Consider the following 11,643-nt stretch of genomic DNA (forward strand, 5'->3'; position numbering starts at 1 on the left):
ACATGAGAGGCTGCACAGGGGAGAGTACAGCACAGCAGAGTAACAGGGACAGTGTCCATAGCACAGGGAAGAGCCCAACACAGCAGAGCAACAGGGCCAGTATCCTTGGCACAGGTGAGACAGCAAGTACATGAGAGGCTGCACAGGGGAGAGTACAGCACAGCACAGCAACAGGGCCAGTGTCCATAGCACAGGTGAGACAGCAAGTACTTGAGAGGCTGAACAAGGGAGAGTACAGCACAGCAGAGCAACAGGGCCAGCAACACACCCAGGTTGTAAACAATGGTCAGGACTAGCACACCTGTATGAGGCACAGGCGTATGAGGGGGATGTCAACTCACTCCTGGCTGTCATGCGGACTTGGACCTGGCTGTGTGTCGGGGACAGCAGGCCCACTTGACTGGGGTGACAGAGTCCCAGGTGATGGGGGGCTAACAGTGGCATGGCAAGCTGGAGGGCTGTGTGGACCAGGTGGCATAGTGGCACGTAGAGGTGGAGTCATGCAGACCTCTGACACAGTGTGGGCGGGAGAGGTTTGAGGGGTGCCCTTCCACTTCTTGGGAATATGAAATGGCTTCCCTGTCTTGGGGTTGATGGGAAGTGGTGATGACACAACAGGCACACACACCAACGGTCCCAAATCAGGTGTAGACACTGGCACTACCTCTGGTGATGTGCTGGATCCTGCGGAACGCTTGGTCTGATTTCGCTGCTGGACCACCTTCCCCTCTTTGCCAGGTGTACCCCCTACAGTGCCCTCCTTTGCCTTTTTCCCTGGTGTACCCCCTACAGTTCCCTCCTTTCCCTTTTTGCCAGGGGTATCTCTACAGTGCCCTCCTACACCTTATTTAATGGTCTTGGAATTGGGGTTGATGTGGTGGGTGGATGAGTCCCTGTGCTCTTCCTAGGTGTACCCCTGATATGCCACACCTCCTCAGTGGGCACAGACACTGCATGGGTAGGTCTGTGTGTTTTTTCAGTGACAGGAGAGTCTTTTGCTGGCGATGCCTCTGAGGCATCTGAGCCTGATGTCTGCCTCATTGCTCTTTTGGCCTTGCTCTTCCCTGACTGGCTCTTGTCTGTGCATTCTGGGGTGGCCCTGCTCTTCAGGGGGGTTGGTGTCTGTGGGCGGGAGTGCTTGGGTTGTGTCTGTTGTATGCTCCTTGTGCTGTATCATTTTGGTGACGCTGGCGAACTGTGGTCACTGTCATCTGATGTGGCCACTGACTGGGGGGTGGACAAAGGCACCTGAGCTGGAATGGGAGCATGTGCCTGTTGAGGGGCAGACGTCACTGTGGATGACAATGCCTGGACTGTACGGTGTAGCCGACCCACGTCAGAGTGTATGCCCTCCATCTATGCAACCACCTGGCCTAATTTCTTGTCATGGTCACTGAAGGCATTGAGCAGGGTGGTCTGGCCCACACAACGCTGGCGCAGGAGCTCTACACACTCTGCACTGAGGGCAGCAGGGGGGAGAGGTGCAGGGGCAGCGGTGCCAGGTGTGAATGTGACTCGTCCCCTCTTAGTGACACGGATACGGGCAGCACCAGAGGAAGTGGATGGGAGGCTTGACACTGGCCGCTGGGTGGTAAATGATGATGCAGACTCCCCATCCCCTGTGACTGCCAACATGGATGCATCCCCACTGGCATCAGATGATGCGCTACTCTGTGTCTCAGCCACGGATTCTTCCTGCATACTTCGGTCCCCCTCAGATGCGCTCGTGGGCTCTGTGTCACTGGCCTCCGCTGCAGCTGTTGTGCTACTCTCGCTACCACTGGTTTCTGGCTCATGTTCCTCCTTGGTCTCTTGCGAATCTGCATGAGAGAGATACAGGGTTGTGTAAGTGTCATCATCTGGTCACAAAAATTCAAATCAATGCAGTACAGGAGAGGCCCAAATCTACATGGTAACCACCACACCCTGCAATCACTGTGCAGCAACACACAACAAAGACCACAACAGTGCCTGTAACGCAGAATATCTGCCATGAGTGAACCATGTTGATGCCACACAGCACTACACCATGCCCGTAGATGGAGTGCACCACACACACAACTTGCCCAGCCCTCACCTAGGGACTTGATGTGGGTACAACACTTATTACCAATGACAGACCTTCAGGGAACAGGAGGGGACAACACACACACCTATTATGACATTACAGTCCACAATGCCAAGTAGGCCATAGCAAGCACCATGTGGTCAAGGTAAGTGCCTTTTAATTCTTTCTAACATTTAAATTAAAGTATTTAGTGAGGACGGGAGGGAGGGAGGCCTGTGGTGCATAGTGGGGCTACGCGGAGTGCGGAGGTGGGCGTAGTTTCTCGCCCACTTCACGTAGCTCCGCGAAGCCCCACTACGCCCACTACGCCCAGGGCTAATATTTATTCAATCCATGAATATATTCCATGTCTCTTTAAATGTTCAACTTTTTACATTTGTTTTCCTGCTTTTACAAAAGCTTTTTTTACAATGAGAATATTCCCAATGCATTTCGTGCAACTCTGTGCACTTCATCAGGGGATATCTGGAAATAAATGTAAAATGAAATGAGGGGCCACCCTTCAAAATTGAAGTATTACTATGATGCTAATTCAGTGTTGCTGGGATTTTGTCGCTTTAACTGTGTGAATTTTTAGTAATGTTAAACGTGATGGTTAAAAAGATCTAGACTGCTGTACTCTATTTATATCATGCATGATGGTGGCTTTATGTGGATTAAAAAACAGAAGAAAAAGAAAAAAGTGCTCGATGTTAAAAGCGTCCTCTGTGTATCAAAAGATTAGCTCTGGTGAATTGTGTCAAGCATTGTTTTTATCGGTACTCTGCAAATCTGTGATTATGCATTTCGGCGTGCAAATTAAAATTCGGTGAAGTTGCAGCATGCGTTATGCGGTGGTATTACTGTGGTAAATAGTTTAGTAATTTACCTTGATCGGAATTTCTATATTATCAATAAGGTCAAGTATGAAGAGCAGAGTCCGTGGTGATTCGAATTCAGGGCATTTATTCAGTAACTCGAGTTAAGGGAGAGCTCCGTCACCTGAGGAGGATCGGAAGAATCTCTAACTTTATTATCAGAACACTGGGTATTTATACATAGAAAAGAGGAAGGAGCTTCCCTTTAATGCAGGCACGTGTCATATGTTGCAATAAAACAGAAGTCATGACTAAGGAAAAAAGGCTGCGTCATGAAAAGAGGAAACATGGCCGAAGAGATGAGCTGCGTCATGATTAAATGAAGAAGCACAAGAGAAACAGAAGTGTGGAGAAATCACCCTAGGCTGGTTCCTTAGACAAGAGAGAGATGGTCATGACAGGATGTCTGTTTGTCGTGTTTCAGCATTCGGGGGCTCTTCTTCTCGGAATTGGTTGTCGTGGTTTAGCAAAACAGGGCCTATTTCTCGGAATCGGCCCGATTTCAAGGAAATGGTTACAAATGGAAGGGTCTTGTTCTCGGAATCGGCTTGACCATAGGAATGTACAGTTTGAGTGAGGAAGCTGGTTTCTCGGAATCGCCCTGACCATAAGAATGTACCTTTGAATTTTAGAGGAAGGAAAGTGCGTGTGCAACTTTGTGTGTGCGTGATCGGGTTAGCTCGGGTGTTCGTTTTGCTTGTTTGCTTGTTTCTGACATGAATGGGCTCGGGGACGTGACTGAGAGGGTGTATGATGGGACATAAACTACGAGAAATAATCCTTTTCCACATTCCCTCTTTGTCCTATAGTATACCCTTTAAAAATTCTTCTTCTTTTTAGTCTACTTCTATACTCATTAGGCCGTCTACTTGTTCCTGTAACATGATTCTTTCCTTTTCTTTCTTTCTGGACTGGAGTTTGGGAATGCAGGCAGTGATACAGAAACTACAGAGAGCTGGGCCGCACTGAATACAGAGGCAACAGGAGAAGAGAATGGCTAGAGCAAGACCTATTATCGTAAGGATCTTCCATCCCCATGAGGACAGGAGGCCCCAGAGCCATCCCGTCAGGGACCAGGCAGCAGTGTCTGCGTCTAGCTTCTTGGAAAGTACATGAAGGCGGGAAATGGCAGAATACACTGAGGGAGCATTATCTGGAATGTATATACAGCAGCTGGATCCGATCAGTTCACATACACCACCACGGTCCGCTAATATGATATCTAGGACCATACGGTTCTGTAACGTCATGAGTCTATCGGAAGCCATCTCAGCGGTGATGTTACTTAATGCACCAGCTGTTTCATTTATGGCTCCCTGGACTACACGAGTCAGTTGTCTTCTGTGGCGGCTATTGATCAGGGGCCCCCAGAAAGGGATGATTCCTTTAAAGAAATCGCCAGCCTCCTGATCCACTGTGTCTTCAGCATCTATGACCCCCCTTCGCCGTCTATTAATCACGGTCGGAGGATCACTTAGATGATAATCTGCTGGGGCGGTGTAGGTAGGGGGGAGGAAAAATGCAATATAGCACTTCCCGGACCAGCCTTGAGGTAGCCAAGTACGTGCGTGAGGTCCACAGATAAAATATGTGTTGGGGCGGTGGTCATTGTGGGGAAGTTCAAATCGGGTAGGGTATACGTCTTATTACACTCACTGTCTCCCATCTTTTGACCCTTGCCCTTACCTCTTACACAAAACAGACCCTTATGAGGCACAGCCCATCCTCCCTGCTCTGTCTGTCTCTTCTGAACTGAGAATGTTTCTCTAAAGGTGGTAGTGTCGTTAAAGAGGGAATAACTGGTATTTTCACTAGTATCTGCTCGTCCCCATGTCGCAGTGAAATCTACAATCTTTTGAACAACGCGCACAGTCTTTGTCTTAATCTCGTTCCAGGTACTAGTGTTTTTGGTCTTGGTCTCAGGGATGTTTCTAACAGAGGCGGAGAATATCATAGAGGGAGCATAGGTAGATCCAGCATAGCCGAAAGGGAGAGGGATGAAAGGCATACCTCCGTGTACGGAGTGTGGCATTAAGCCGCAGACCCAACAGTTAGTTTTGTTGATAACTAGTTGGTGTTGATGGAGTGTGGAGATGAATGTGTTATTGATGAATTCTTTTCTCCTACTTTCGAGATGCGGGGGAAGATGTACGTGTGAATGCACAGCAGTGTTGTTCAAAAGCGTAGGGGGAGAGAGTGGAAAAGCTAGATGAAGGAACCAACCTAGACAAGCCATGATGCAGAAAATTGGAATCATGATAGAAAGAAAAATGGAAACTTTGTTCTCTAACAATTTCGCACAATGAGTCTTTATCTTCATGATTTCGGCTGCTTAGTCTGAGTAAAGTATGCACCAGTGACCGGACACTTCCGTGCAACCGCTTCACCAAGCGTCCGTCTTGGGCTTAAATAGCCACTGGCAGGCCGAGGTCAAGTGCAATGTCTCAAGTCTGTTTTGGATAAGATCGCAGCTGCGATTTGTACTCTTCTTTGGGCAAGAGTTCTGGAAGGGGTGAAATAAAGTCTGTCGTTTCAGTGTCTTTAGAGTCTGATGTTTTAGTGTCTCTGGGATCGGGATCAGCAACAGCGTCCGAAGGAGTTGGCCCGTAGAAGGGCTTGCAGTGGCTCACGTGGAGCCACCCTTTTCGCCCTTCGACTTTGACGGCGGTCCTCGTCGTGAGCAGCACCAGCTTGGGAGACATCCACCTTCTTTCAGAGGGCTGGTTCGGTCAAAATTTCTGACGAGCACCCATTGGCCAGGTTGAAGAGAGTGCTCGTCGGGCGTGGTCTTGTCTGGAAAGGCTGCAGCCACCTGTGAATGGCAAGAACGTAGTGCAGACATCGAAGAAGCCAAGTAATCTGTCAGTACATTTGCATGAATGTCAGTTAGCTTTTTAGGAGATGGGACACCCCAGATATTTGGAGGTCTCCCATATGTAACCTCGTAGGGTGACAGACCCGTCCGGGAATGTGCCACCATTCGCATGTAGAACAGGGCGACGGGAAGGGCTGTCACCCAGTCTATTTGTTTGTCAGCGCATATTTTTCCCAACTTGGTTTTCAATGTTTGGTTATGTCGTTCGACTAGGCCTGCTGCTCGGGGATGTCTGACACAGTGAAATTTCCATGTGTATCCTAACAGTAAGGAGACTGCTTCCATTAATTTAGAGGGGAATGGTTGTCCATTGTCAGAGTAGATGACTCTGGGCAACCCATATCTAGGGAAAAATTCTCTCACCAATTGTTTAGCTGTCATTTGGGCACCATAGTCTGGGACAGGGTAAGCTTCAGTCCATCGGGTTAAGGTACAGACTACTACGAGGACATACTTGTATCCTCGACATCTTTCCATTTGGATATAATCCATTTGGAGGACTTCAAAGGGGTGATCTGGAGGATGGAACCCTCCTTGTTCAACTGATACACCTTTCCCGGGATTGAACTGACAGCAAATCATGCAGGTTCGTACCTTTTGTTTGGCTGCTGTACGCAGATGCTTGTTGTGCCATATCAAATTCAGACTGTCTAACAATCCTTTTTCTCCTAGATAGGCAGGACCATGGGCAGTTTCTATCATTACGGGAACCATTATGTCAGGGAGAAACCATTTGGACTTGTCTTTTGTTACCCAACCCTGACCTGTGTGTGAACCTCCCCTTTCCGCCCATTTTCTCTTTTCGGTCTCTGTGGCTTGGTTTTGGATGTCTACTACATCTTTGGTGGGATCGATAACTGTACAGATGGTTCTAATGGTGGTTTCGGTGTTTAGCGTTCCTGTCTGAGCAGTATGTTTAGCTGTGGTGTCCGCCAGAGCATTACCTCTAGTGATAGAGTCGATGACTTTGGTGTGTGCTTTACATTTTAGTATAGCTACTTCTGTAGGTCTGTGTATTGCTTCTAGTAGCTGGAGGATAAGATCTCCATGTTGGATCTTGGTTCCATGAGAGGTTAGAAAACCTCTCTCTCTCCAGAGGATGCCGAAGTTATGGACTACCCCGAATGCGTACTGCGAATCGGTGTAGATGTTGACTTGTTTTCCTTTAGACCACTCACATGCTTGTGTGAGAGCTATTAGTTCTGCTGCTTGAGCTGAATGTACGGATATTCTAGCTGCTAAAAGGACTGTGTTTTCTGTAGTAACAGCATAGGCTGCTGAAAATTCGCCTGATTGGAGGCGTATACAGGATCCGTCTACAAACAGTGTGTGTTCTGGTGCACTTAGGGGGACATCTGTAAGATCAGACCGGGGTTTTGTGACTAGTTCGACTACCTCTAAGCAGTCGTGAATCTGATTGTCAACTGGAACAGTAGGCAGTAGTGAAGCTGGGTTGAGGATATTGCATCTTTTGATGATGATGTGGGGTTGGAACAGAGTGACTTCATAACCTGTGAGGCGAGCTATGGTCAAGTGTTGTGTCTGTGTCCTATTCAAAAGTAGTTCTACTGCATGTGGAACTTGTACTTCAAGAGAGTGTCCTAGTACTATGGAATCACTTTGTCGTATTGCTAGAGCTGTAGCTGCGACAGATTTCAAACAGGCAGGCAAACCTTGTGCAACAGGGTCAAGGGTGCTAGAAAAATAGGCACAGGGACAATGTTTGTTGGCTTGTGCTTGTGTGAGTACTGACAAGGCTGTACCTTCCCGTTCTGTGACAAAAAGGACAAAAGGTTTGGCATAATCGGGTGTAGCTAGGACTGGGGCAGAGCATAATGCTTGTTTAAGGGTGTCAAAAGCAAAAGTATGATCAGGTGTCCATGGCAATGGGGAAGAGGTTGTGGTCATTAGCTGTATCAGGGGTTTGGTCAAGTATGCAAATTGAGGAATCCACTGTCTACAGTAGGACGTGAGGCCGATGAAGGCACGGACTTCTTTCTGTGTCTTAGGAACAGGAATGTTAAAAATGAGTTGAATTCTTTCAGGTATGAGTGCCCTCCCCTCCTTTGACAGCAGGTGTCCTAGATAGGCCACCTGCTGTAAACACATTTGTAATTTCAAGGGTGACACCTTGTGGCCATGTTGTGCAAGGAACATTAGGACAATTTGTGATGCTTGTTCACATTCTGGTTCGGAGCGTGCGGTCATCAGTAGGTCATCGACATATTGTAACAATGTTTTATTTGAGGGCATAACAATGTCATCTAACTGTCTTTTAAGTGCCTGACTGTAGATACTGGGACTTTCTGTGTACCCTTGAGGAGCTCTTGTGAAACAGAAACTACAACCTTGTAGTGAAAATCCGAATAGGTACTGACTGTCTTGGTGAATGGGTACACTGAAGAAGGCGTTCTTCAGGTCGATTACAGTGAAGTGTGTGGCATCAGGATCTATAGCTGTTAACAGAGTACTGATGTCAGAGACCACAGGGTATTGTGGTACCACACACTTGTTCAGTTCACGTAGGTCAACTACTAGTATGTAAACTGGTGGTGCACCGTCATCTGTTTTCCTTCTTACTGGTAGGACTGGGGAATTACACATGTTGGAAGGGACTTCTTTGACTACTCCTTTCTGTATTAAGTCATCGATAATCTGGATAAGGGCTTGTTCTGCATCTGGAGGTAGCTTGTACTGTCGGACACGAGGTAGGACAACACCTTCTTTCAATGTGACCATGTGTGGTGTAATGTCCATGAACCCTACGTCAGTCGGGTCTGTTGCCCATAATGTAGCAGGAATGTCTCTTAGTCTGACGTCTAGTTCTCGTGTGGTGAAATGACCTTTGAAATCTCGGAGGAATAGTCGTATTCCTTCCGGGGAACAGCATATCACAGCACCCAGTTCTTTTAACGTCTGGATGCGAGTAAGTTTTCGGGACATGACTTAGTAAGTACAAAATCAGTGGATGTTGTAAGAGGACCAACTTGAAGTGATACTGGTTCAGAAACCTTGTTGATGACTGGTGCACCTGAAAAACCCAAGGAAATACTATTTGAGCCAGAGAGGGGTACCTTGGGAACTTCGCTGTGTTGCACTGTCGTCCTACTGGCCCCGGTGTCTATTAGAAATTTTGTTTTCTTACCTAAGAGCTTAGCATTTACATAGGGACCCTTTTGGTCAACCGGGACGGGGATCAGTGGATGACTATTGTGTTCCTCCCAGCTGTCTCATGAAATTGAGGGGAATTCAGGATAGGATGACACTGGGTACTGATAGAGTTGGGTGTCAGGTTTAGTATCAGTTAGAGGAGCTGATGTGGGAACAGAAGGTCGAGGAGGATAGTTACGAGGTTGTGTCTCCCCAGTGGCAATATTATGTTGTAATACTGGGCAGTCACGCACAAAGTGGCCTTGCTTTTTGCAATAATTGCAAGTAATTGCAAGTAACTTTTTCTTGTGACACTTGATGTTGTTTAGGGGTCTGTTGGATCGTATTAGTCTGTGCTACCAATACCTTAATTTTAGTATCTTTTGTTCTTTTCTTTTCTTGTTCTTGTTCATCTCTGATTCTATTTTGGTGGTACTGGAGCATCTGAAGTGCTCGGGACGGGGAACTTGCTTGCCAAGTACTCTCTACCTTCAGTACTCTATTTCTGATCGTAGGCAAGGCATTCTCTACGAATTTGGAGAAAAATATTCGACTATAGGCGTTTCCACCTGAGGAGAACCCGCTGTTGATGAGAAAACACCTTTCTAACCTTGTATAATAGTCCCCTATATCCTCATCTGGTTTCTGTTTGCATGCAGAGATAGCATCCCAATCTTCTTTCTTAGTGGCCAGCAACTGGGAGAGTATTTGAGGGAGCTCCTGAACTTGAGATCCCAAGCCTTGTCCGGTATCACGAGCACTTTCCTCTGCTTCCCATGCTACCTTTTTCCCTTCAACCTCCCAATCTTTTCCCTTTAATTTGTCATATGTCACTTGAGGCAGTAGGACTTTAAGGGGAATGTTGAGATCCTTATAGGTGAAGGAACCCATCTGGAGTATATCCTTGAGCTCCCTATGGAAACCTGAAGGATCCTTCTCATGAGAAGGGACCATTTTCTTCATTTCTAGTATTTCTAGTTTTGTCAAGGGAGTGTGAACAAATGTTTGTTGTAACTTTCCTGCAGAATCTACAACGTGGTGTACTTCTCGGAGGGGGAACTGTCCTTGGTCATAGTGAGGGGGATTTGCGTCATAACTGTCTGAAGAGTATTGAATGTATCGCTGTTGTAGATCAAGGAAGATATTAAGGAACTCTTGTCCCCTGGCCACCCACCTCTCTTCTAAGCAATCTCGTAAGAGAGAATGTAAATTTTTGGGCGGGCAACCAGTATCTTCGTACATCGTAATGAGGTGTTGAACCATATAGATGCTGGCTACCTTTTGAGATGTCAGAGGGATTGAGAAAAACATTTGAGCAACTATATCAGGGCCATATATAGAATATTGAGATACCCAATGAGTGCTTGATTGAGCTAGTTCCTTTTCTTGGGTAGTGAGTGGGGGTTCACGTCCATCCAATCATCTAGAGCTTTTTGCGTTTGTTGGAACAACCTGTCTGTAGGAACTGACAATTTCTTAGTTTTAAGTTTGAATTGTCCACTATTCTGAGAACGAGGGATACGGGAGCGTACTGCTCCTTGAAAGGCAGTTTCTTCTTCCCTGTCTGTACTCTCATTCTCTATTTCTTGAGTGGGGGTGTCTTTTCAATGGGAATCAGAAACCTTACTCGTAAAGAGGGGAATAAAAAGATCTATTTCTTTTCTTTTATTGTAACTTCCTGCAACCACTGCTTGATCTAGTTGTAGTAAATCATCGGGAACTTTTTCCTGCACTAGCAATCATTCTGATAAAACAAGTGATCATTAATTGTAAGAGGCATTTCCTATGTGCTATAGGTCTATTTTTAATAGCTTCTTTTAGGGCTTCTAAATTTTCTCCTGTTCGGAGAGCCTCGTAAATCTTGTTTAGACAATTTGTGACATTTGGTACCTCCCGTATACCTTCTAGAGCCTCTCGTAGGCGAAGGGAGATATCCGCTTGTGAACCTTCCTCTGGGGTCGGGTCGTAATCGCACTCTAACATGGGTGGAATTCCGCTTGATGTGTCAGAGATGGTTTCAGTCTGGGTGACTATTCGTCTGGCTGTTATCTGATTGGTATAGGCAGGAGGAGGTTCCATTAAGTAAGTAGTAATAAAATCGTCGGATACAGAAGGAACCTTAGGGCGTGGAGGTGCCGTAGGGATACTAGAGTCTGAACTAACCTCGGACCCTATCTTTGGTGAAAGGACAAGACACATACCCGTTCTGGAGGCCGAGACCTCCCTTCTCTTTTGTTCTAGATTGATTTCATCATTCTGATCCTGTAACATCTTTATCTTACTTTCTTCTGACATTCTCTGTGCTTTCTCAACTTTCCCTTGTTCTTTCTGTTGTTTTCGATGTGCTTCTTTTCGCCATAGTTCTACACTTTCTAACATTGAGGATCTTGCTTTATTTTCCCAACATTTTCTTTCAACTGCCATAATACAATTCAAATCCCATGTACCACTCTTTGGCCATCTGATCGCAATGTCTAAATCTTGAGTGTAATTCTCCCAAAGATCTAAGTTCAAGATGGCACCAAGGCCATACTTTGTATACATAAAATAACCTGGAGTATCCTTTGGGGGGACTGGTACATGTTGTTCCAGTAACCCCTTCTGGGTACCCAGTTTACACTGTTTAGAGAACAAAGGCATTGTATTAAATACAAATAAAATTTATACTTTGAAAAAAAACTTGATATACTCTG

General features: G+C 46.3%; 1 pseudogene; it reads right to left on the minus strand.

The window, feature by feature from the left end:
- Window positions 1-3,761: 3,761 nt before the first annotated feature.
- LOC147692152 (uncharacterized) lies at window positions 3,762-5,245 on the minus strand (annotated as a pseudogene).
- Between the last annotated feature and the right edge of the window lie 6,398 nt (window positions 5,246-11,643).

The sequence above is a fragment of the Lissotriton vulgaris genome, chromosome 9, assembly GCF_964263255.1.
Source record: "Lissotriton vulgaris chromosome 9, aLisVul1.2, whole genome shotgun sequence".
Classification (NCBI taxonomy): Eukaryota; Metazoa; Chordata; class Amphibia; order Caudata; family Salamandridae; genus Lissotriton; species Lissotriton vulgaris.